Raw genomic sequence first — 27,307 nt, 5'->3', positions numbered from 1 at the left:
AAAATGGATGCTTATTTTGCTGGATTGTAGTTTGGGTTGGGGCTGGGGAAGTAGGGAATGGTAGACACATTTGTGCTAGCTTTATGCTAGGGTACAAATTCCAAAGGCAGAGCTGTCTTTAGGAACTTTGGCCTGTAAGGCATTCTTGGAGACTGGATTCTTCCATTCATGCCACCTGATTTGGGTAGTTTGAAGGCCTCAGGCCATTGCCACTAGGGGTGAGAGACTGGGAACAATGTCAGCAACCATATTCCTTGTGAAGATTAGGGAGGATTAAGTTCATGGGAACAGACCAAGTAGCTGAGATAACCCACAAATCTCACAGAGAGCAAATAAATTGAGTAGAGAAAACTTTTGATTCCTCTCCTAGTAATGGGATACAGCCTACATTAATAGCTGAGATCAATCAGAAAATGGCTAATGAACAACTCTCTTCCTACACACACTGTTTTCTTCCCACCCAACTAGTGGAATCCCAGGCTGTGTGTGTGTGTGTGTGTGTGTGTGTGTGTGTGTGTGTGTGTGTGTGTGTATGTGTGTGTTTCCTACTATACAGAGCACTGCAATTTGAGATCCTTTGTATGAACTACTTCTTAGCTTCTTCAGGATTTTGGAGAGACTGGAGAGATTGGAAAAGTGTAAATGTCTCTGCAGCTGAGATGTGCTTGTGTTTACCCAGTACCCCTGATTGGCCCACTCCTGGGAAGGCCTCAGAAGAGCTCTTCAAAGCAGTCCTCATAAAAACAAACACCCCCACCCCTACCTCCACCTCCTGCCCTCTTCAGAAAACAAACTACAGTGCTTCTCTGTTCACTGAACACAAGGGGATTTTCTATTTAAAGGTTTTCTTTCTTTTCTTTTCTTACTCCACATTGGCAGCACTTACTAAGAAGCGGATGACTTTCAAGTTGGGTTGTTTGAAACATAAGCATTTAGGAATCCAGGTGCTTAAAACGTTTTCCATTCCTACAGCCTTCACCTAAAAAACATCTTCATCTAAAAAACAATTTTCTTGAAACTATGTTAGTTGAGGGAAAAGCGTGTCTTTGACCACATTTTAAAATTATACATGATTATATCAGTGCCTAATGAGTAAAGTGTCACAGATCTTATTCCCTATGTCAAACTTCTGGATACCGCCTGTGGAGTGGAGTGGCAGTAATGCTTGTAATCCCAACATTCGGAACTCTGCAGCAGGAGGGTCCCAAAGTCAGGTTGGTCTGAGATACGCAAAACCCTACTGTGCCTAAGACAGAGTCAGAGGGGGAATCAAGCTTGGGCTTGCTATGGATAAAAGGAGGAACTCAGGAGAATAGCCTGTAAACCATAAGAAACAAGTTGTGTGGTCAGGGTAAGGATTCATTTATCTTCTGGCAGAAAGACACAATCTATGCTGTGGCCGTGTATTGACACTCTTGTTTGAAGGCGTAGGATGAAAATTAGGTTATGCCAATCTAAGAGTGTTATTTAGGGGGCAAAGCAGACAGTACTTAAGGTCTCAATCTAAATCAGAGGTTTTCAACCTCTTTGTGACCTCTTTGGGGGATGAACGTCCCTTTCACTGGGGTCTCACCAGATATCCTGCATATCAGATATTTACATTATGATTCATAACCAAAGTCATGAAGTAGCAATGAAAATAATTTTATGATGGGGGTCACCATGAAGAGCTGTATTAGAAGGTGGCAGCGTTAGAAGGGTGAGAGCCACTGTCAGAGACAGATTAGTACTCCAGCAAGCTGCCTTGCCCTTGTCTGCTGTCTGCAGAGAAATGTCTGAGCTGCCCCCACTCTTTTTGAATCTTTGCAATTTCTTTAATGAATTCTAGGCACGAATCCTTTACACAGGCCAACAAACTGCATAAAATGTGGGGGAGGTTGGACAGAGGTTTATAAGGAAGCAATGGTGCTGTCATTGCCAAGGTTTTATGTAGATGTCCAGAGAGTGGTACTGTGCCTCTGCTCAAAGAAAAGCATCATGAGCTGCCCAAGACTGGCGGAGGTGTGCAAAAACTGGACTTAGACATCTTACCTCTATTTGGCGTTATTACTTTATAGCATATTCCAAATTTTAGTTTCTTTTGTTCAGTTTTTCTGAGCCTGAAGCTTCAATTACTGATGATCTCATTGGACAGCATCTATAATGGCACTGTCCAAGAGAAAGGCAAATGCAAGATGCATATGTGACTTAAGGTATAGAATGGCTTGCATTTTCAAACTTAAAAAGGTAACATTAGGAGGCTGGAGGGATGGCTCAGTGGTTAAGAGCACTGACTGTTCTTCAGAGGTCCTGAGTTCAATTCCCAACAATCACATGGTGGCTCACAGCCATCTGTAATGAGAGATGGTGCTTTCTCCTGGTGTGTCTGAAGAGAGTGACATTGCATTCATATACATTAATAAATATTTTTAAAAGGTGACGTTAACTGAAAAAATAGACCTGATTATGCTTATCAGTAGTGTCGTTTCAACACGTCTACATTTTATGACCTAAGGACTAGTTAGTGAGATGACTCAGCTGGTGACTTTGCTCTCTGCCAAGACTCGTGACACAAATTTGGTTTCCAGAATTCACAGAACAGACTCCTACACATACACAAAATGTAATTTTAAAAAATTGGGGGTGTCTTAGTTAGGGTTTTATTGCTGTGAACAGACACCATGACCAAGGCAAGTCTTATAAATAAAAACATTTAATTGAGGCTGGCTTACGGGTTCAGAAGTTCAATCCAGTATCAAGGCAGAAGCATGGCAGCATCCAGGTAGGCATGGTGAAGAAGGAGCTGAGAGTTATACATCTTCATCCAAAGGAAGCCAGGAACAGACTGAGCATCCTCAGGCAGCTAGGAGGAGTGTCTCCAAGCCCATCCCCAGAGTGACACACTTCCTCCAACAAAGCCACACCTTCTACTAGTGCCAGTCCCTGGGCCAAGCATATGCAAACCATCACAGGGGGTCATGGTGTGATGGCATGGGCCTTTGATCCCAGCACTCAGGAGGCAGAGGCAAATGGCTCTCTGTAAGTTCTAAGCCAGGGTAGTCTACACAGTGAAGTTCCAAAACAGAGAAACCCTGTTGCAACAAAGTAACAAAACCTGAGATTTTAGCTTTTTTTTTAAACTAAGAAGTCTTTAACTCTAATATAAAATTGATAAAGTTTACTGAACAGATTATTTTTGAAAAGTTTACTAATAACAAACCAAAAATCAAATTTTAAATGTAAAAAAGTCACTTTTTTTTTCTAAGTTCTGTTATTCTGGGATCAAACCCAGGACTTGTGCCAAAAAAGTACTTTTAAGTGCTAAATGTAAAGTTTAGTTCATTAGAGCTGAGATTAAAGTCAGGTTCCTGTTGCTCCAGCCACCTTTGAAGTGTTTCACAGCCACACCTCACGTCACCAGGGCTGAAGCTTTTTTCTTTTTCAGCCTTGCCTGCTACTCCAATCAAGAAGGATTCCATAAAACCATCCTTGTCAGCTTCATCCCAACAGCTAGAAACTCAGAATCACTATTATATTTATTTCAATAATTAGAATCAAACTCTGAAAATATACATGTGGAACTGGTCAGCATGTATCTATGAAAAACTGTTCAATCCTTTCTCAAGAGGAATATTCAGGCAAATCTGAAAAGCCTGAAAAAGTCTTTCTAGCAGCTAGGGAATCACTGGAGAATGATATAAATAAGAAATTTTAAATGACTTTGCTTTTTTAATGGTTTTTAAATTTTAACTGTTTTAATTTTAGATAGTTTACTTTTAAAATAAATTCAAAACTTTAAATGATATGCATAAGACAAAAATCAAAAAGCACACATTTGACTTTTGGGAGCCTACTAGATTTTTCTCCACAGGGCCTTTATGATTGTTTTACTTCTACCAGCAATGTCTCACATTCTCACAAATGTTTGTTATTTTCTTTCTGTTTGTTTTAACTATAGGTACCTTAATGCATATGAGGTGGTTTCTCTTGTTTTTAATTGTCATTTCCCTAATAGCTGATAAAGTTGAGCGTATTCTCAGGAGCTTGCTGAACTCTTATGTTTCATTAGCGAATGATATACTCAGGTCCTTTGCCCATTTTGAATTGGGATTTTGTTACTTTAAAGAGTTCTAGGGTTTTTGCCAGGTGGTAGTGGCACATCTCTCTAATCCCAGCACTCCGGAGGCAGAGGCAGGAGGATCTCTATGAGTTCAAGGCAATTCTAGTCTATAGAACAAGTTCCAGGACAACCAAGGTTACACAGAAAAACCCTGTCTCCAAAAAAATGGGGGAGGAGGATAAAGAGAAAGAAGGAAAGAAAAAGAAAGAAAGAAAAGAAAAGAAAAGAAAAAAGGAATAAGAAAAGGGAGTTCTAAACATTATTTCTTTATGTTTGTATTACCATATCATATAATAAGGTTTCTCTGCCCACTAAAATGGAAAATTCAGGAAAGGGTGATTCAAACACACTACCCACTGCTCTGTTTTAGAGCATATATCATATTCTTCTAGGAATATATTTATCAAACTAATCAAAGAATAAATTATGTCAGCAATTGTGCATTTAGTGCCAAAAGTATTCATTCATGACAATTGTTTGAATGTATGTCTTAAGGGTTCTTTTTCAATATGAAATTAAAAATTTTTATACATGGTCCCATGTAGCTTAGGCTGGCCTCAAACTTGCTAAGTAGCAGAGAATGTACTTTGTACTCCGGACGCTCCTGCCTTCGAGTCCCACGTGCTGTAACACATCCTTGAACTGCCACACTTGACTGAAACGGTCTAATGGTGAGAAAACTTCCCACTCTTGATGGGGGTCAAAAAGAGGGCGTGTTTAAGAATAAATAAAAATTATGAAAATCAATTCAGGTTTAAAACCCATGTTGTGGTGTTAGAGTTTAAGGCTATAATAAAGGAGAGGTCCTACTTGGGCTAATACAGAATAAGAAAAGGGAAGACTGCAGTCTTCTTGTTTACAAATATCTGGCTTCAGGTGCGGTAACATGACTTACTTTGGCCTGAAATGGGGAGAAAGAGACCAAGTGTCATCTGTTAGTTGCTGGTACCTAGCCCTCTATCACGGCTTCCCTCACAAGGGAGTGGAACCAGTCATCAACATGGAGGTACCCTAACATTAACATGTCCTGGAATGCTGAGCTAGTACATGGAAGACAGCTTCCCCAGAAAGCCCCTTTAATCCAGAGCTGACTTTACAAAGCAACACAGTAGCCTTTGTTGTGTTAGGGACCTGTAGGTCATGCTAAGACTTGGGAATTTTGTATTATAGCACCATAACACAGACTACAGTTCCTGATACATCTTAACAACATTTCCCTGCAGGTTTTAGATGGAAAGTTCAAATGACAGTTTATATCTGCAAAACATTTGTGATTTTGAGTGTCTTCCACCTGTTAAAAACCAAACTTCGGTACTGAGCTAAGTTACCAACCCCTCACAACATTTTCATAACAAAATATTTCTAATGGGCATCGTGGTGCGCGCCTTGTGAGACCACCACTCAAGAGGCTGATATGGGTACCTTGCTGTAAATTTAAGACAAGCCTTGCAGTAAAGTGAGATCCTGTCTCAAAAAGCCAATTCAAACCCTACATTTTTTTCCTCTGGAAGACAACGCAGAATATATAGGTTTTTGGTTTTTGCTAATGGAGAGTAGTTTGTTACAGGCATGGTGATGATAAATTCTAGGTTCCTTTAAGTCGATCTTGATTCCAAAGATAAGCTTCTACAAAATTGCTTCTGAGATATTTGTGGATAATTCTGAGTTGCCACTGTCACTAACTAAAGTTTAAATTCTCATTCTAAGTATTTGCCATTTAAAGAGATGTCTTCTCAAATATTTGTAGGATTAGAACTGGTCTCTTCCAGGTGATTTTTATTTTCCTTCGAAAGAAGTGGCGAGGAGTTCATGATAAAGCTCTGAATCCTTGCCTCTCACATCTTTTTTTTGCACTAATTACTGGTTGAGGGAAGCTCCTTTTTGAAGAAATAAAGTGACTTATGTAGGAGTGGAATGGGGGAGATGAGCCACCATCAAAGCAAGACTTACGTTCCTGCTCTCTGTAATGAGGGAAGCATTTAGGTATTACCATTTCACAATAGCGTTGGAAGAATTTAAAGTGAGGCATTTCCCAGTATTGACATGGTCTATATTGGTGATCTATTAATAGTGTAGGTGGGGTGATACCAGAGACATCCCCCCATAAACCCTTGAAAAGGAAGCAACTTTCATTTCTAGTGGGCTTCCTTCACTGCCCAATAAGGGTAGCGGCTCCCATGTGGATTTTGTTTGATTCAGTTCAACAAATACTTTTAGTGCCTCTTAACTGAACTAATAATTCAGAAGAATAAAGAATTCTACCCTTCAAGGAATTGAACTTCTGGTTGTGTTGTCAGCCTTCTGAGGAACATGTTAAATTACTTGCTTTCCTCAACTTTTTCCATATAATCAAAAGCAAACTGATAGGAAAGCTCTAAAACAAATAATCATCTTCAGTGTGCTGTGACAATTGAATTTTGATTTAGTACTAAAAGATACATCCATCAGTCCAGGTTGCTTTTTAAGCAGGTGAGCAGAGCTCTAGGGAACACTGCCTTTTAAGCCAAGGACCATCTTCCCTTGAAAAGCCCGCAGTTAGGGATCTTGCAGAACTGGGAGGAAACCAGTTTCTCCAGACCCTGTTCTCCAAAGAGCATTTCTATTCCTAGTAATGATGATTCACCATCCTTTTCCTCCCATTAGAGCAGTTACAGGATATTTTTCTGCATAGCTGACAGGGTAGCCAGTGGGCTGCTTTGTGAGGGGCAATTAGCATAAATTCAAGAAAATGTCCAGTGTCAGAAAATGGAGGCAAGAGAACTCCAGTCTTCATCTTAAGGATCCTCTACAGTAACCGGGAGACCTCACTCCCAAAATTCCAGGGCAGAGCACCTGGCCTCTGGTTAAAGTTGAGTCTGTGCCTGGCCATGAGGCAGGAGTTGGATAAACCACTTGTAGGCTGTGGCCAGCTACCCTCGAGGGGAAAGGTGAAAAAGCATTCACCATGGAGGAATACTTTAACCGTTTGAAGAATTACACATGACTGGCTCCAACGCCCAAAGCTTCTCTAGTAGAGGTCACCGTCATCCGTCTTCAAGCTGGACATCATCACCGAGTCCAAAGAAACAAACGACTCATCCAAATCTTCCGGTGAAACTCCTTTTCCTTTACGTTCTAACGGCTAACATCGCAGGGGAGAAGAGGCTGCACAAGTAACCGAGAAAATTAGCCTGTCTTTTTCAATGGCGATAATCGAATTAGCCTCAAATTAAACGTGTAATTGGCCCTCGCTGGATGCAAGGACAAAAGCCCCCATTGTCCTTTTGCTCCCGCGGCGGAGGTTGCAGTCGTGCCCACCCCGCCCAGGCCAGACCCCGGCGCAGGGAACGCGGCCCGGGGCGGAGGAAGAGCCGGAGCTCCAGGGAGCGTGCACGCGCTCGCCGTTCCCCAGCACAGCCGAACCCGCTCTGGGTGGGCGGCTGCCTGGCCGCAGGACCGCGCGCAGGGCGGAAGGCGCGCGACAGGGAGGAGCCACGGAAGCTTGAGGGGTGAAGGAGGCGTGTGCGCGCTCCCGCGGCCGAGCCTTTCCGCGCCCCCGCCCCTCTCCCCGCCCCGCGCCCCCGCCCGCGCGCTTTCTCCTCCCTCCTCCCCGCCCCGTGCCCGCCCAGCCCCGGGAATCAGTGCAGCTGTCGCTGTTCGGGCTGCGGATTCCTCCAGTCCCTCCCCCGGCCGCCTCTCCGCCCGGAGCGAGCGCGCAGCCCCGCGCAGCAGCGCCCATCGGTCCCGTCCTGTGAGCCCCGGCCCCAGCACCGCCAGCCCCGCGGAGTCGCCTCCCCGGCCCACCCGCCCGGCCGCCGAGGAGCGGGAGGAGGACGGGACCCCGACGCCCCCACCTCACCCCCGGAGGTAGGTCGAGGGCCGAGGCAGGAGGATGCCAACTCACTCCGGGCTGCCTGCAGGCGGGCGGAGGAGGGGCGCGGGCCCTGCACCCCGGAGGCCGTGGGGGTGGGGAGCCGGCCCTCGGGGCGCGGCGGGCTCCGCAGTGAGGACGCTTGTCCCCGGACGCCCAGGGTCCTGTCAAGGGGGTGGGTGCCGAGTGGGGGGGTCTCCGGGGACCTCTTCCAGGCTCTGCACTTAACGGTGTGAGGCTGCGGCCAGGCGTGGTCCGTGCTGCGCTGTTGCAGCCCCGCCGCCCCCGCCGCCCCCGCCTCGCCCAGTTCTGCGCCCGCGCAGGGTTGGGGGAGCCGCCCTGGGACGCCGCGCCCGCCTTAGCCTCCTGCCACCGGGTCTTCAACAGGTTCGTGCGGGCACGAGGACCCTCGGGCCCTGCCTGGGGAAGGTGGGCAAGAAGCTTCTGGTCACGGGCTATCGCAGTCAGTAGCCGCTCCAAGGGGGCCTTCCCTTTGTTTTGGTGACAGGAGAGGTGCCAGGTGCTACCATCTAATGAGGGGGAGGCTGTACGGAAAGCATTGCCCGTTATTTTTGCAGTCAAGCCAGGGCACATAGTGAGGAGAGGGATACGTGGGAGTGCTGAGAAGAGATGGATTCTATGCAGGCTTTGGGGCGGGGATGTGCGTTTTTGGCAAGATGGATGGCTCACGGTGCCCTCGCCGTGATGCAGCACAATGCAGCACTAACGCAGTCTCCAGGCTTCTCCCCGATGGGGCTTGGCACAGCCACTCGGCGCCTGCGGCCCCCGCCCAGCCCCACCCAGGCCCAGGGCAGCCCTTTGCCGGCGCCCGGAGCTGCTTCTTTCTTGTCCTGCTGCCTTGGAGAGAGGTAGTGTCGGGAGGAACAGGTCATCTAGGTATGCGAGGGGCAGCCTTCACTTTGCGGGTGACCTCTCCTGCCTCGCCTGTTGGGTGTGGGGACCAAGGCGCGTCCTGCAGCACCGATGCAGGCCAAAGCTGCTGGCCTGCGTAAGCAGAAGGGAGCACGATGCTTAGGAGGGACGTGCATAGGAGGGAGGGCTGCAGAAGGACAGCCCAGGCTGGTTGCATTTGGTGTGGATTTGCTGCTTTTCTGTGCATCGCCATAAAACCATAGCCACGAACCAGATGGGGCATTGATTCCGTTATTTGTGGAAAGTTGATGCTTATTAATTAGACTGTCATAGCCATGATGTTATAGTTCCTTCTCCGCCTTTCATCGTTTCTGAGAAAACGGGTTTTTTCTTTAGGAAACCATCTTTGAAGTGAAATGGTTTTTCATTTCAGATCATATGCTCCTAAAAACATTTACTAAAATATAGTATTCAGCTGGTTGTTTTAAAAGGAAATTGTATGTGACTCTTTTAACCTGTTTTTTAATCTGCTTTTTTTCTGCAAGCAAGCACAATTATTCGGATTTTCTATTAAAGCATTTTTGATGAGTGTCATGATTGATAGTGAATTGGTTTTCTCCAGAACCAGACTTGTAGGTTCATGTAGTCAGTTGAAGCCTCCAGACATGACTAATGGGGTAACTGGCTGCATTTATGGCTGTCTGTATGTATTTTTGTGTATATATGTGCAGAGATGTGACTGGGGAGAGAGGGTGACAAACCTCTGCTGTTGGTGTCTGTGAGATAGTTCCCAGTGTCATTTACGTGTCTGCTGCTACACAGGAAAAGCCCCACTAAGCTACCAGTCCTGTACTTCATTTATGAGGTATGAGGTGGCATGTGGCATATATTTCAAATGTCACTTCAAGCTTTCCAAAAAAATGTAAATGTGACAGGCGGACTTAAGTCTGCTAACTGGAGGGGAAGGTCAGCTTCTCCAAACCAAGGGTGAGCCTGCTTTTGTTTTTTGGTTTTTAATCTCTGATGAATCTGTTAGTACAGAGTAGAACAGCATGTAAATTTTGGGGTGTGTAGTGTCTGTGTATGTGTGGAATGTCTGTGATGTGTATGGGGTGTATATAGTGAGTATGTGTGACCTATGTACTACGGTGTATCTGTGGAGTGTGTGGGATATGGCTGTAGTGTGGAGTATGTCTGGTATGTGTATGTGGTGTGTATGTGTGTGGTGTGTGTGACTGTGGTGTGTCTGTGGCGTGTGGTGTCTGGTATGTGTATGTGGTATATAGTGTGTGTGGTATTTATGTATGTGCTTTGTGTGTGCGGTGTGTACCTATGGTGTGTCTGTAGTGTGTGGTGTATGGTATGTGTATGTGGTATGTAGTATGTGTGGTATGTATGTGTGGTATGTTTGTGTGTGTAGTGTATGCCTGCGGTGTGTCTGTAGTGTGTGATGTCTGGTGTATGTATGTAGTGTGTAGTATGTATAGTATGTATGTATGTGATGTGTGTGCCTGATGTGTCTGTAATGTGTATGTGCTGTGCATGTGGTATATCTGTATTATGTGGCGTGTGTATGTGTGTGTATTCATGTGCCTGTAGTGTATCTGTAGCATGGTCTATGGTGTATGTGTATGTTTTGTATATATGTGTGGTGTATGTGGTATGTATATGTGATAAGTGGTTTAGTGGGTGGGTGGTGGGTGGTATATGTGTGTACGTTGTTTGGACTGTTCAAAGATGGGAACTTTGTGGATCTGAGCTTCACAGCTGTGTTGGCTATCTGCATAAAGATTTTTTTAGTATTGCTTGCATGGATTATGCAGATGTTTTGGATTTAGTATGTTGTAAATAATATCCTGTGCTGATGTCACGGGAGGTTTAGCTGTTCTAACTTACACACCAGCTGCAGAACTCACTTGGGTTAAGCACTTTGTATTATCTCCGCAGCAACCAAACTTTCCTGTGCCGTAATGGGACATACTGAGCAGGAAGAGCAGTGTCCCTGGGTCATCCCTCCTTGTTGGCAAGCCTGGAGAGGGTCTCTCAGTGATGTAGGGACCAGGTCATCCTGATCGGAGACCTGACACCAGCACTTTATTTAGAGAATTTGATTTTTTTTCTTGACTTATGAAAGTGTGGCAGCCCATGTAGAGGTTCTGTTTTGAGATGGAAGGATTTTGGCTAAACATGAGGGGCAATTGCTGATGTGTGTTTTGTTGTTAAAATAACTTTAAGCTTTTCATCTTAAGATACTCTTTGTTACTTAGTTGTTTTTGAAACAGGATCAGCTGATCTCAAAGTCGGGCTTAAGTGATCCTCCTGCCACCGTAAAGAGCACATTTTAGTGATATCCTTACAGTCCAAATTCTTGTATTTCTTTTAGTTTATTAACCTTTATGCTCAGTAGGGATACCCCTTTAGTTACAAAACTGACCAACAGCTTCCTTTTAACAAGTCTTTCCATATGTAGCCCCAGGTTCTCCTGCAGATTGTTGGCATGCAGACCAACCTTCCACAAGGAAAGAGCCAGTGCCTCAGTTAAAACCCCTACTACTGTAGCTCTGAGGAGTCTCCTTGTAAACTTCAGACTGTACATTTTATTCAAGCACCTTTTTTTCAAAAGGACCAAGTTTAATACTGATTAGTACTTATGCCATCTGTGCCCACGCTTACATAGTGTAGGAATAACATTTTTTGAAACTAATGACTAAAACTGATTCTAATGGACAGACACATTTTCTATTTTAACATATCATGGCAGGAGCTGGCGTCACGTTTCAGTGGTTAAGAGTGGACACAACTCTAGCAAAAGACAGTCTGAGTTGGTTTCCAGCACCCATGTTAGGGAGTTCACAACTATCTGTAACTCCAGTTTCAGGGAATCTGAGTTTATGGGCACACACACAATGCACATAATTAAAATAAATGTCTAAAAGTCAGATATGGTCTTTGGAAATTAGCAGAATTCCTCAATAGCTTGTTATGAATGCATCCTCTTGAGTCTCCTCCAGAACTTCCTGCTCAGTCTCTGCATTGTCATGAAATACATGATGATTTGAGCATTCGGTTAAGGAACTCTGCCCTGCTTTTCCAAACTATCAAAAGCTTCCGGACAACCGGAGTTCTGTTTCCCAAGTCATGTAATGGTGGAAGGAGAGGAGAAGAGACCAGCAAAGCTGACTTCCAGCCTCCACACGTGCACGTGACCTGCCCCTCCCATTATGTACACAGGCGTACAGACTGGAGGGGTAATGAATTTAAAATTTGTTTCCTTTATTTTTCCTTCAGCAGCTTCTCTGGCTGTGCGTGTGCACACCTATGTTTCCTGTCACTAGATGGAGAAACCTATTTATTATTGGCCATCTAGATTAATCAGTGTTTTACATTCCTTTCTAAAAGACCCCTGAAGTTCAAAAATCATCAGCATCAGAAGAGGGCTTCGAGAGTGAGGCGGGAGCCTGAAGAGCTCAGACCCTCTACACAGTCTGCATGAAGTCCTGTCCTGGCTCCAGTTTCCCCTTAGAGCTGTTTCTCCCAAATTAATGTTAATTATTGAGTTGTGGATATAAGTAGTATTTCTCAAATACATGGTAAAGAATCAGAAGCCAGTGACCCTTGTTCGAAGTGAACCTTATGTTACCTTGTGCTCCACTTCTAGTCCCCAATTGTATGCTTACATTGCCTTGTTTGTAGATTGGCTTTCTTTTAAAAATCCCGAATTTTTTTTATATTTCTAACTTTGTATACACAAAATGACATTTTCTATATCTTCTGACTTGCATTTTAAAATAAAATCTAATCCTAAAATGTATAAATTTGCTCATTTCTCGATCTGGGTAGTATTCAGTCAGTCTTCTGTAGGTGGGTATGTAGATCAGTTCTAGCTCTTTCACTGCGAATCAAAGAGCAGCTGGGAATGGTATGCCGCTTGTGTCTTGGTGGCAATACACACACACATTGTCCAAGAAATGAGTTCTGTTGATCACCGAATAGAATGTTATCCTCAGACTCAGAGGAAGGTGCTGAATGTCTCCAGAGTGGTTTGACTGGCTGTGCTCTTGATGGAGTGAAAACATTGTGTTTGCTCTAGAACCTCAACATAAGTCCACTTCCTAACTTTAAAAAATCTTAATCCATTTGGTATTTATTTAAAATTTTTTATTTGCAATATTCTGATTACTAAGATGGAGTATTTCTATCATTGACCGTGTGGACTCTGTCTTCTGAAATGCTTGTTTAGACTTTGGCTCTTGCCTGCTATTGCCTTGTGGATGATACGTTACAAATACTGCCTGCTGACTCCTGTTCTTGAAGGAAAACCAAATAATTTCTTTTAATGAATTTGTAATCTTAATGAAGTCAGAATCCAGTGGGGTTTTTTGTTTGTTTGTTTGCTTGTTTTGGTTTTTGGGTTTTGGGGTTTTTTTTTTTTTTTTTTTGGCTTTTGGCTTTTGGCTTTTGGCTTTTGGCTTTTGGATGATTTTGTCACTGCAGAAACAGAATACTTAACCATGGAAAGAACAAACAGATCTGATTCCATCCTAATGTTCTTGTGTGGTAGCTGTGTGTTTGTGGCTATATGTGGCTGTACCTAGCCATATTTTCTTCGTCAGAGAACCAAAATAATACTTCCTCATCTACTTATTATGCGACACCAGTTCAACACATAGTAGGTGTTCAGTTCATTTGCTTTTCCTTTTTGGAATGCTTAATCTATATGAGCTACAAATTACTTTGATATTGCATGGAAACCCAAAATAATTTTACAACAAGAGCTATTAAATTGTTTACTCTAACATCTGTTTTTATAGAATGTGTATGACCGATGGAATTTATGTATTAACACAGGCTGTATTGATCTCTTGCTAGAAACAAATCTTTAATCAGTTTGGGTTCTTGTATTTGAAAACAGTGTATACTTACGTCTCCTCATGAACTTTTTCTCACCCAGGAAACATTTGTGTGATTAATGTTCTCCATTTGCAGCTACTCTGACATTGCTTTGCATTATTACTTGGATTTGGTAAGTTGTTCTTGAATATATTCTGCTGGGATTTGAAGATATCCTGGCACATTGCATGACTTAAATTTAAAATAAAACAATTGTGTGTGTGCGCGAATGTGTGTTTGCTTGTGTGCCTGTGTGTGTGCTCGTGTGTGTATTCGTGAGCACACGCAGGTGCACATGAAGGTCAGAGGACACTCTGTAACAGTCCATTCTCCCCTCTGCCATGTGGGCTCTGGAACCAAAGTCAGATCATCATCTTAGAGGTACCTCTACCTGCTGAGCCATTTTAAATATCTGAATGACTTAAATTTGAATAAAAATTAGGTACATTATAGTAAGATATATGCCATACTCAGAAGATAAAAGACCTTTACAGTACATGTGTGACTTTGACAAGCTGTCCTGTGTTTAATTTTTTTTTCTGCCAAAACCTGGAGGAAAGTAGTGTCAGTAATGAAAAAATAAAATATACTAATTTTTAAAAGAGCTCCTTATTCCTTATGCAAATACACATTTTTGTTAGGCCTTGTCACTTATGTAGAGCGTGGGAAAGCATGTAGGAACTGGGCCACAAGGGAGCTTGCAAAACAGTGTCTAGAAGGCCATGTTTCCCTAATGGCTATGGTCTTTGGCTCAGCAAAAAGTTTCTTCTTCTCTCCCTACCGTCTTGGGTGAATCTTAAAGACATGCTTTTTTTCTTTGTGTGTGTGTATGTGGTGTGTGTGTGTGTGTGTGTGTGTGTGTGTGTGTGTGTGTGTGTGTTTTGAAGATCAAGTCTGAAGACTAAGGTGATGTTTTTCTGAAATGTTCTTTGCCAGGTGGATAGTCCTGAGGGAAGACATGTTTCTTCTTCATTTTGTTTGATTAAAGGGAAAGGAAAACCTACATTCTTTATGAAAGGAAGCTTATTTTGGCCTTGGATTGTATTTTTTAACCTGGAGTATATGAAAGCTTTTCTGTAGATTATTAATAGTATTAAAATACTCATTTTTTTTCTCACCACTTTTTAAGTACTCTCAATTTTTTTATATTGTCTTCTAATGTACATGTTATATTATTAGGTTTCTCTCCAATTGTCAAAAAAGCATAAATTAGTATAAATCATTATAACAGAAATATAAAATATAAAGCAGGTAGATACCTCAATTGGAAAAGTGCTTTCTACCACCCAGAAGTCCTAAGTTCAGCCCTCCTTCCAAACTTATATTTTAAAAAGTGTTTGTAATTCCAGTGTTAAGCTATGCAGAGACAGATAGATTCTTGATGTGTATTGGCTATGTAGCCTGTCCTAATTGATAAACTCCAGGCTAATTAAACCTAGTTTCAAAAAGTATGAAGATACTTTTTGGAGAGATACTTTAGCCATAAAGAGCACTGGCTCCTCTTTCAGAGGACTCAGGTTCAATTCCCAGCACTGACATGGTGGCTCACAGCTTTCTAGAACTGCAGTTCTAGGGGACCCAGCGCCCTCTTCTGGCCTCTGAGGGGACCAGGTTGACACATGTACACATCCATACATGCAGGAAAAGCACTTTCATACATAAGCTATTTTAAAGTACAGTGTTTAAAAAGGGTGGATGGCTCCTGAGGAAGACACCTAGGTTGACCTCTAGGGTGTGTATGTGTGTGTTTCTGTATATTTATTTATGCATGTATGGGTTTTGTTTGTTTCTGTTGTCATTTGCTTCTTTGTTTGTTTTGGAGACAGAATCTTGGGTAGCTTGCTGTCCTAGAACTTACTATATAGCTCAGGTTAGCCCAGAACATGAACTAGTCCCAATTGTGACTGTCTTCCAAGTGCTGGCATTTGAAGCCTGAATCACCATGCATGGCTCAAAAGTATTCTAAAAATCATTTTATTACCTAAATAGTACATGAATGTTCCAAGTAGTTTGTAAAGTGAAGATGAACACAAAGAAAAGAATGCAGATAATCAAATATTTCACAAGCCAGAAGCAGGCACTGAACGTTAACAATTTGGTGTTTGGTCCTCTCCTCCTCACAAGTGTTTCACCAATACATAATAAGGACCAGTCATCAGCTCTTAAGCTCAGTCACAGGGGCTTGACAGTCTGGGTCATGGTGCTCATCAGTCTCCCGTCTCTGTAAAAGCATGGTGACACATACACGAATATTGTCGGATGCTCTGTTCTCTTTTAAGTTAAAGAAACAGAATCCAAAATGTATTCATGATAGAAATTTCTCTCCAGTGGAAAAATACCAGAAAGAAAGTTCTCATTAGGTAATGTGTGCTTTCTGTTTTGTTTTGAAAGGAATTCCCATCAGAGTTGATTGGTTCCCTTGGGAGGTATCTCCAGATGGGTTGGAACACATCTGATTTTACTTTCTGTCTTCAGATTTTAGAGTCATTGAAGCAGCTATCCCATAACACGTTGCTAATAGAATCGATGTGGTTATTACGGTCTGGATTTTACTGTAATGCATTTTACTGTGTTGAACTGTGTTGTAACTGTTGAAAGTGTAGATTAGATCATGTTTTTTTTAAGGTGTTTGAACTAATTAACTTGGGGAAAATAGCTGTAGATCTAGGATCTATTTTAGTAAGAAAAAACAATAGATATACTTGATAGGTAAGCCAGCTCGGTGATCCCTAGGATATCAGAGAGAAGGCAGTGGACTTTGTTGCCCTGGTCTTGTTGCTGGCTCCTTTCTGACAAACTGAAATTTGTGGAAGAAGAGGGGAAAGGCAGAAAAAACTTTTAGTGGGAAACCAAAGAGTCATTTCTATCCAGTTCTGTTGGCATTTTGGGCTTGTTAGTCTTGTTTGGGGTGGTGGGCCTCCAGAAAAATAGCAAATGCTATTATTCTTCCTGGTTTAAACAGGAAGTGTTTAAATGGCACTGACAGTTCCTCTCCCATTTTCATGGACTGGGCTGGTGGTGGCATTGGACAGCACTGGGTAGACTTCCTCCACACAGATACAGGATTCGGAATCTTCCAACCCAATGGGAACCTTCTTAGAAAATGTCAGAAACCCATTAAGAGAAACCCTTGATAGCTCGTGTGTCTGTCCTGCTGAACTGGGTAGAGACCTCAGCCTGACCTGTAGGCAGCTACAAATGTTGAATCTTGACATTGGGGTGGCAGCCAGCCCAGGCATTGCCAAAGGGTCCCAGTGGCCTAGGCTATGAGAGCAGGGAGCTGGAATGTGGCCTTGGCTGGACCTCTGAGTGCATGGGAGTACCTGTCACTATTTTGGGAAGCATGTGGTGTTTGGAGGTATCGGTCAGGTGGCATCTCGGAGAGGGGCCTGGTCCTTCTCACAGCACTTGACAGCTCTGTCCTGTCAGCTGCCCACAGATTCCCAGTTTATCTTTGGGGTGGAGCTGAGAAAAAGACTTTAATCCTGAGCAAAGACATTTAGGTGTCATTAGGGAAGGAAAGATCCCAGCACTTGAAATCTACCAGTATGAGGTTGATCGGTCTGGTTTGTTTCTGAAGAGAACTTTTAAAAGGTTTTGGTTATTCTAAAGGTAAGGTTTATGTGGTCGATTTGTTTGCTTGTTTTAAAATCAAAACCCATTGCTAAAGGAAATCTTGACTTTCCTTGATAGTCAGCTAATTTCTCACTTGTATTTTGTTCCTGACAGCTTGAACGTCCGCATTCAGGGGAACACTAAAGCGCTTCCTTGGTCCTTGAAGGGACAGGCATAATGAGAGATCAGGCCGATTTATGTCTTATTTTAAAGAAAGTTGTTTATGTATATCAGCCGTTATTTTATATGGATTTTTCTTATGAATTGTTAGTGTTTGTGTGCATGTGTGAGTGTGTGTGTGTGTGTGTGTGTGTGTGTGTGTGTGTGTGTATTAATTGTAGTGTATATTATTGCTGGGCTGCCTCTTGCAAAAGGAAATTTGATTGCATGAAATTGTGACTTGAATAGATCATACTTCAGAATTGTTCCTCAATATTTTCTACTTTTAAAACAACCAGACATTTAATGTAACACATGAATCAGTAGCTGGCCTAGTGCTGGAATGTTTGGCAGCTGTGCAGAACAAAAGTCTCAAATGTGCTCATAAGATGTATTTTTTTTCCACAGAAAGGAATGTTGCCACATGTGGTTAACCATTCCAGTTTGCTTTTAAAGAGGACTTTATTTTTTTCCCCAAATATTAGTAATTAGGGAATAACACCTCACTTTTACAAAATATATTGTTATGTTCAACTTTTCTTTTCTTGGTTGTAATGAAGCACATTTAAAAACTAGAATGATCTTTTAGACTACACCCAGTTAATAGTGTGCAAGCAAGGTTTACCTGCCTAGGGCTAAGTGTCCCAGGTCCAGTGTCCTTTTGATTTGGTCTTTCTTTTCCATGTTTGCTCCTTCCTTAGACTTAGAGTAAACACAGGGTATTTCTTCTAACATCAAGCAATATTCTGATATTTGTTGGGGGAAAGTGTGAGTTGTATATTTGGACTAAGCTGCATCCTCACAGATGGTCAGCTGAATTTTTTTCCTACCGAGGCCTTGTTCAGAGTGAGTTGATGGGGATAAAGGGCAGTGTGTGGTGAAATGTAGCGGCGTCTCACCCAGTGTGTCTTCAGCAATGAATGGGATGTGACTCCAGCGAGGCTGGAGAGAAGACTTTGGAATGTGTTGGAGCACTGCCAAAAGATTGGGCGCAAGCTATGCTGACAGGCACTAATGCCTGCCTTAAAATAGCTGCAGGTTAGCAGACTGTCTTGAAAGTTGTAGTTTGACTTGAGCAAAATTGTTTATGTAAAGAAAGTGGGGGTGACTGCTTTCCTCTTTATTTTAGTGGTTGCTCTTTGTTGCAGTGGTCTTTAAAAGTCTATATTTAAGCATATATAAAAATTCTAATTTTTTCATGTCCGTTCTCTTTTAAACATTGGTGAGCACTAAGCCTTTTTAAAGAAGTAAGGCATCAAACAACATTCTGATACTCATTTTGGGTTTGGTGAGAGTTCAGTCTTTTGGACTAATCTGCCTCCGTGCAAATGGTGGGATTCGTGGTTTTACTGGGCTCATTGGTAATGCCCTCCCACACATCTCACTATGGTTCCACTCCCACACTTACCCAAACTAGTATAATTTGAGTAGTGAGAACCTCAATTAATGTAGGCCAGCCCGCGAAGCATTGGGGAGGGGGTGGGGATAGGTGATTGATGTACACGGCTCAGCCCACTGTCAGGTGGTTCTGATGTATAAGAAAGCAAACACATTATATGTTATATCAGTTTTGCCACTGTGTTCTTTCCAGTAGGAAGGTGTGTTTTTAAAGCCAAACCAGTAAAACCAAAGTGCTTTAGGGAGCTTTCTTCATGATGGGTCCTATATAGGTGTGGGCCTTTTCATGCCATGGTGAGTGCCGGGAAGATATACAGACAGAGGGGAGAGCTGCCCTCAGGTAGTTTGGGGATTCTGCAGGTAAAATTCTTTTCAAAATGCAGTATTTGTATTAGTGAATATAAGGAGAATCACAACAGGGGCTTCTTATGAAAGCAGTGAGTGAGCTCTGAGGGTTTTCAGATAAACAGAACTCCTAATGTGTCATGAAATATATAAGATGGTGTGTGTGTGTGTGTGTGTGTGTGTGTGTGTGTGTGTGTGTGTGTGTAGACATAAAGTGAAATCTTATTCTACCTAAATTGCTATTTTTAATAAGAATAATTAAAATTACAATTAAAATTGGAATATCTTACACATAACTTCTTTCTCTGTGCTTTTAATGTACTCTAAATTTTGTTGCTTTTGTTTTTAGTATCTTTCATATATTCCAAAGATTTGTTCCTTATTGAAAAACATTTCCACCTATGTAAGTGACTTGTACAGAGATTTATTGTTCTAATTGTTACTCCTTTTGGTCAATAAATTGAATTTAGGTATACTTTTTTTTTCAACATGGGAATATGGAAACAGCTTCTGTATTTGGGGCTAAGTGTGTGTGGTGGTGGTGGGAATTGAACACAGGGCTTTGTGTGTTTGAGACAAGTGTCCCAGCCCCCAAATAGCTTCATATCGTTTTGCATGTGTTTTGATCCTTTATTTTTAGTTGGAAAATGCATTTTCTATGGTACTGTTGGCAGTTAGAAAGTGAGTTGAGTTTATTGATGTCCACTCTTCTGTTGTTGTATCTTTGTTTTATTCTTGCCTTCCATTTTGGATGATGTCCAAAGTGTCCTTGGATGATGGCAAGTGAGTTGTGATGGGAGCTGTGATCTCTTCCATGCACTGAGTATACTGTTATCTCATCACCTCAGGCCAGCTGCTCCCTGAGACTGATCGTGCATTCCTTCAGCCTTACAAGATACCTCTCGTCTACTTGCTCTGTAATAGCAAAAGTTTAAACAAAGAAGCTGAGCATTTAAGATATTCTCGAGGTAAAAAATTGTGGAATTTACCAGTCTATGTTGGGGGTCACAGGGAACAGACTTGGGGTGTTCCTTGGCCTCTGTGCAGTGTGAAAGCAAATGAAGCTACTGAAATCTGCAGTTGGCAGTAGAGTGGACAGGTGAGGGCACATGGAAGTCATGCCATGGGGAGGTGGAGCAATGAGTTGGTTTATGGAATGCAAGCCTGTCAGATGTTTCTTCAGCTGTCGTCAGCCAGCTGGAAATAGATGGACTGGCGGGGATGGTAACAGACTTAGAGCAGTGCCTCGTGTCTGTGAGAAGTGTCTATTATAGCATTTCTTTTGAATATTTTTAAAGATGTATTTATTATGTTTATATGAGTACACTGTAGCTGTTTTCAGACACAACAGAAGAGGGCATCACATTCTATTATGGATGGTTGTGAGCCACCATGTGGTTGGTGGGAATTGAACTCAGTACCTCTGGGAGAGCAAACAGTGATCTTAACTGCTCAGCCGTCTCTCCAGTCCTATTACAACATTTTTAATGTTAACTAATAGCTTAATTGTGCAAGACTCACAGATACTATAGATAGAGATACATAGATAGTGTGGAAATATAGAATGCTAACCCTGGGCCATGCTGCTGCTATTGAATTCCAAACTGTACCCAACTGAACTTTGTAATCTTCCATTAAGCATTAACCCTTTCTGCTCCAATTACTGTCCTCCCTAGATTTTATGTTAACTTGACACAATCAATTCATCTGACAGTAGAGAACCTCAATTAAGAAAATACCTCCATGAGATCAAGTTGTAGGCAAGCCTGTAAGGCATTTTTTAAATTAGTAATTTTTAGGGAGGGTCCAGCTCATTGTGAGTGGTGCCATCCCTGGGCAGGTAATCTTGTGTCTTATAAAAAAGAAGGTTGAGCAAACCATGAGAAGCAAGCCAGTAAGCAGCACCCCTCTATGGCCTCTGCATCAGTTTCTTTCTTTTGGTTCTTTCCCTGACTTGTTTAGATAATGAAGAAGGATGTGGAAATGTAGGCAGAATAAACCATAACATCCCCAAGTCACTTTTGGTCATGGTGTTTCATTGCAGCAATAGTAATCTTAATTAAGACAGTTAATGATCTTACCTATAGGATGGTGTACAGACCAGATAGGATTGTTGTTGGGACTAATAAGTTAATAAGTGTTTAGACTAAGACTTTGTTTTAAAATGAGAAGATTTTTAACACAAAGGGGAAAACAGAACAGTGATTTAGGTACTGTGATCCAAACTATGTAGAAAACACACAAAGGAAAATAGATAAGAACACATTTTATGCTCAGGGCCAAGGGATAAGAGGATTATTTGTGATTTTTTAAAAATCTGTGTTCTAGTATTCTATAACAGATATATAATTTTACAGGTTGAAAAATAAGCTTTGTTCTTGAAGCGCTCATATCTTTTGGAAAAAGAATGTTGATAGTAAGCGGCCTTACTCCTTTAAAGCTCAGGCTTTCCACTTGGTGACAGCTCGCTTCCCTTTCATTCTTCTGGCTTTTATATTTGTACAGAGATTCTCAGAGTAATGAAACTCAAAATGTTTTAAAATTTTAATTTATGACTATTATTGTGTGAGTTGCAATATGTACTTGAACTTTAGTAAAGTTTCTTTTACAAATATGGGGTACCCTTGCATTTGGGGCATAGATGTTCAGAATTGAGAGTTTATCTTGGTGGAATTCTTTTCTGATGAGTATGCAATATACTTCCCCATTCTTTTTGATAACTTTTAGTTGAAAGTCTATTTTGCTGGATGCTGCAATGGCTACTCCGGCTTGTTTCTTGGGACCATTTGCTTGGAATTTTTTTTCCAGCCTTTTACTCTGAGGTAGTGTTTGTCTTTGTCACTGAGGTGTGTTTCCTGTATGCAGCAAAATGCTGGGTCCTGTTTACATATTCCGTCTGATAGTCTATGTCTTTTTATTGGGGAATTGAATTCATAGATGTTGACAGATATTAGGGAGCAATGATTGTTGGTTCCTGTTATTCTTGTTGTTAGAGGTAGACTTATGTTTGTGTGTTTCTCTTCTTTGGGGTTTGTTGTGAAAAGATTAATTTCTTGCTTTTTCTTGGATGTAATTTCCCTCCTTTAATTGGAGTTTTCTTCTATTATCTTCTGTAGGGTTTGATTAGTGGAAAGATGTTTAAAGGTTTTGCCTTGGAATACCTTGTTTTCATCTATGGTAATGGAGAGTTTTGCTGAGTATAGTAGCCTGGGATGGCATTTGTGTTCTCTTATGGTCTGTATGACATCTGCTCTGGATCTTCTGGCTTTTAGAGTCTCTGTTGAGAAGTCTGGTGTAATTTTGATAGGTCTGCCTTTATATTCTACTTGACCTTTTTCCCTTACTGATTTCAGTATTCTTTCTTTGTTCTGTGCATTTGGTGTTTTAATTATTATGTGATGAGAGGAGTTTCTTTTTGGTCCCATCTATTTGGGGTTATGTAGGCTTCTTGTATGTTTATGGCATTTCTTTCTTAAGGTTAGAGAAGTTTTCTTCTATAATTTTGTTGAAGATGTTTGCTGGTCCTTTGAGTTGGGAATCTTCACTCTCTTCTGAATTATTCTCAGGTTCAGTCTTTTTACTGTGTCTTGGATTTTTTTAATTTTTTGAGATAGGAGGTTTTGCTTTTTGTATCTTCCCTAGCTGTTGTATAAATGTCCTCTATAGTATCTTTTATACCTGAGATTCTCTCTTCCATCTCTTGTATTCTGTTGGTGATGCTTGCATCTGTGACTCCTGTTCTCTTTCCTAGGTTTCCCATCTCCATGGTTGTCTCTTTAAATGTTTTCTTTAATGATTCTATTTCCATTTTTAGATTTTGGATTGTTTTGTTCAATTCCTTCACTTGTTGTTTTCCTATATTTAAGGGATTTATGTGTTTTCTTTAAAACAAAAGAATATACCTTCTTCTCAGCACTGCATGGTACCTTCTCAAAAATCAGCCATATACTTGGACACAAAACAAACCTTTTCCTGGAACTCAATTGAATTGCCTCAAAAGGAAAACACCAGACAATTCTAGTTGAGAACAAACAGATAAGACAATTGCTGGGTGCAGAACCGAACATCCTAAATTTTCTACCTAATCTATGTTGGAAATCTTCCAGTGGTGGATTCTGGTGGAGTCTACCACCAAACTAGAAACCTCTTGGTCTACATTGTGTCCACCTTGCTCCCACAGGACCAAAAGGAAACAGTTGTCTTTCTTAATAGACTGTCCATGTTACTTTTGTAGGTAGGGTCTCTTATTGATCCTGGAGCTCACTGATTGGCTAGGCTGACTGGCCAGGAGCAGCTTCTGAGCCTGGAGCTCACTGATTGGCTAGACTGATTGGCCAGGAACAGCTTCTGAGCTTGGAGCTCACTGATTGGCTAGGCTGATTGGCCAGGAACAGCTTCTGAGCTTGGAGCTCACTGATTGGCTAGGCTGACTGGCCAGGAGCAGCTTCTGGGATCCTCATGCTGTCCTCCCAGCACAGTACTTATGGCGTGTAGACTGCTGCACTGCACTCTTTGTATTGAACTCATGTCCTCATGCTTGTGCTTCAAGAACTTTGCTGATGAAACCACTTTTCCAGCCCAGCTTGTTTGATTTTTGTTTGAGGGACTTATGGGTAACACAGGCTGTCCTCAGACTCATAGGTCTCCTGACTTGGCACCTTCACCCTGTGGTGCTGACATTATTGACATCAGCAGCATGCCTAGTGTAGGGATGTTGAAGGTGAGTTATTTCCTCACCTTTGAGACCTAGAATGGGGTTCCTTCAGCTAGAATAGTAACTGTTAGGAAGTTCTACGGAAGACTAGCATTTTCTCAGTACAAGCTGCTGGTCATGGTCATAAAAAATTGTAGGGAAGACATCAAATTGGAAATTCAAGGGTTGGGCACAATTTTGTAGATGTTAATGTGCCCATGCCATTGTATCAAGAACAAAGTAAAGCTCAAGGAGGCTGAAGTCTCATAACCTGACACAGTGTAAGGGCTACAAGTCTCACTATTAAGTCAGTATCCTTGTGACTGTTGTTACAATGCTGGACTCTGATAGGCATGTCCCTCCACTTGTTAGGGACACTTGTGTTTCATTTTAAAATTAAATAGATGGGGCGAATTGTACTGTGAATGGGGTCCCCAATGGAGGAATTAGAGAAAGGACTGAAGGAGCTAAAGGGGTTTTCAACCCCATAGGAAGAACAACATTATCAACCAACCAGACCCCCTAAAAGCTCCCAGAGACTAAAACACCAACCAATGAGTACACATGGAGGGACCCATAAGTATCAGAGGGTGGCCATGTCAGGCATCAATGGGAGGAGAGGCCCTTGATCCTGTAAAGGCTCCATGTCTCAGTGTAGGGGAATGCCAGGGTGGGGAGGTGGGAGGGAGTGGATGGGTGGGTAGGGGAGCACCCTCAGAGAAGCAGGGGGAGGGGAGATGGGCTATGGGGTTTTCAGAGGGGAAACTGGGAAAGGGTATAACATCTGAAATATAAATAAAGAAAATGTCCAATAAAAAATATAGATGGGGTGAACCTCCTAAATGTGCTCATGTCTTCTGCTTTTGTACCATTAAGTTGGTGTTAATGGTTAAGCATCACGAACTATACCAAAACAGGACCAAAAGCAAGAGAAGGAAAGAAAAAGGTATGGACAGATAGCTCAGCAATTGAAAGCACTGACTACTCTTCCAGAGGAAGCCAAGTTCATTCCCAGCACTCACATGGCTGCTCACATGTATGTGTATAACACACATACACAAGTAATAAACACACACATAATACATACACATAGTACACACACATAATACACACATATAATACACACATAATACACACACATAATACTCACATAATATACACATATAATACACACATAATACTTACATAATATACACATATAATAAACACACATAACATACACATAACACACAAACATAATATATACACATAATACACACACATAATACACATATACATAATGCACACACACAATACACACATATAATACACACACATAATATACACATATAATAAACACACAGATAACACACACAAACAATACATACACATAATACACATAATACACACACAATATACACACATAATACACATACACATAATACACACACACATAATACACACACATAATACACACGCACACACATAATACATACACACACATTAGGGGTGGGGAAGAAAGCCCATTATATCTGGAAATAAAAACACAAGCAGCACATGATGCTTTTATCTTACTGACGGTAACAGATAACTCTGGCCTGGCTTTCCAGGCCAGGCTGAAGGAAGACAAAGGTCATTCCATATCAGGAAAGTGGCTGGTTAAGTTTTATTTTGACATAGTGGGTATGTTTATAACTTTTCAGATCTGTGTTTGAGTGGAGACTAATGGGGGAAATACCTCTGCCCAAAGGAGATAAGAAGGCAGCCCTGAGAAGTGAGTCTCTTGAGAGCTGCCACCACTTGGAATAAGTTTAACCACATAGGACATCTAGGGTGTGCTTGGGAAGAAAGAGTGGACCCTGCACTCTTGGGTCTAACCCCCCCCTGCAGCAAGACCATAGTGTTGGAGGAGTGCTTAACAGCAGCTGCATTCTTACTGAAGCCACACTGCCCACTCTTCTTTGTGGCATGACCTGTAGTAATAACTGCGTAACCAGCTGAATAACTAATTGGGGAACACTGGACCAGAACAGGTAAACTAAGACTGTCTTAGACAAACTGTGTTGTGTGGACATCCTAGTCTCACCAAGTTGATCTGGTGTTTTGGTGTCTCCACATCTTAAAATGACCCTAATAATAGATAAAGTACAAAAATACATGTAAAGTCCTCAGGATGTTCTTTGGCTAATAATAATAATAATAATAATAATAATAATAATAATAATAGTAATAGTAATAATAATAAAGCCCCCCCTTATCCTACACTACCAGCAGCAGTCAGGAGAGCTGTCCCTGGCCCACACCTCTGCCATGAGGTGACGTGTGTATGTGGGTGATACCCTATCACCTACCCCTTGCCACCTGCTGTGGTTAGGAGTGTTGGCCCTGAGGGCATGAAAGCAGAAAAGCTGTCTCTGCTTCCCCATTGACTATCCACTCAGGAGAGCAGCCCTATACATTGCCTGGGTAATACAGACAAAGGCACAGATGAGCCAGCCCCCAGGATGTGAGAGCAGGAGAGCTGGCCCTGCCCCTCACGGGCTGCAACAATGTACTGAGCAGCACAGTGGAGCTGCCTCTGGAGGCATGGGTGTGGATGAAGCATCCTCAAAGACATGATAGCAGGAGAGCTGCCCCTGCCTCCTGCTGATGTCAGTGTTGAGTGCCCTAGTCAGAGCAGTGCTGGAGAGCTTGCTCTGGCAGTGTAGATGAAGGAGAGCTGTGGGCTAACTCTGCTACTGTGCAGGCCCAGATCCAGGGCTCTGAGATGACCCACTCCAAAATCTGTATCATCTACAAATGGTTTGGACATGTAAAAGTGCCAATCCTGCTGATCCGAAGCTACAGGATCTCCACCAGAGGGCAACAACAGGATAACCAGGAGTCCACATGAAAATCTGGCATTGGGGGTGTCACAGAAACCAGAGATCAAACCAAACCAATGACACATTGTGGTGAACACTTGCAAATGAAGATATGTGGACAGAAGGCTGTACTGTGGGGCACACCCAACACACTACAGCTCCCACGATGAGATGTCTTCTATGCTTTGACTTTGTTGTGCTTGTTTGTTATTTTATTTGGGGAGGAGGTTGCAAGGGTGAGGGACAGATATAAAGGAACACGGAGATTAGTGGGACTGGAGTGCATGATGTGAAACTCACAAAGAATCAATAAAAGTCTAAAGATTGAGTCTGAAAAAAGAGATTTTAGCTACTTTAGAAATTACCATTTAAGACATGTCACATAACTAATTCTGTATTATTTCTTCCTTTTGTCTTTGCTATTTTTCAAAAAAAAAAATTTGTTTTTAATTTTGTTGAATAATAGTATCTACCAATCAGTTACTTCTTTCATTCATGACTGCTCCAACTTAACTGTTTTCATGAGTCTTTGTTCAGGAAAA

At 42.0% G+C, this 27,307-nt stretch overlaps 1 protein-coding gene across 1 annotated transcript in view; it reads left to right on the top strand.

Moving 5' to 3' along the window:
- The first annotated feature begins 7,750 nt into the window (after positions 1–7,750).
- SPTBN1 (spectrin beta, non-erythrocytic 1) overlaps positions 7,751–27,307 on the top strand; it is a 153,192-nt gene continuing 133,635 nt past the window's right edge. The window contains exon 1 of the mRNA XM_080909295.1: positions 7,751–7,945. The gene's annotated coding sequence lies outside the window, so the exon portion shown is untranslated. The remainder of the gene's footprint in view (positions 7,946–27,307) is intronic.

The sequence above is a fragment of the Micromys minutus genome (assembly GCF_963924665.1).
Source record: "Micromys minutus genome assembly, chromosome: 1".
Classification (NCBI taxonomy): domain Eukaryota; kingdom Metazoa; phylum Chordata; class Mammalia; order Rodentia; family Muridae; genus Micromys; species Micromys minutus.
Note: the sequence above shows the minus strand (reverse complement) of the source record. Positions and strands in the feature narration are given on the sequence as shown.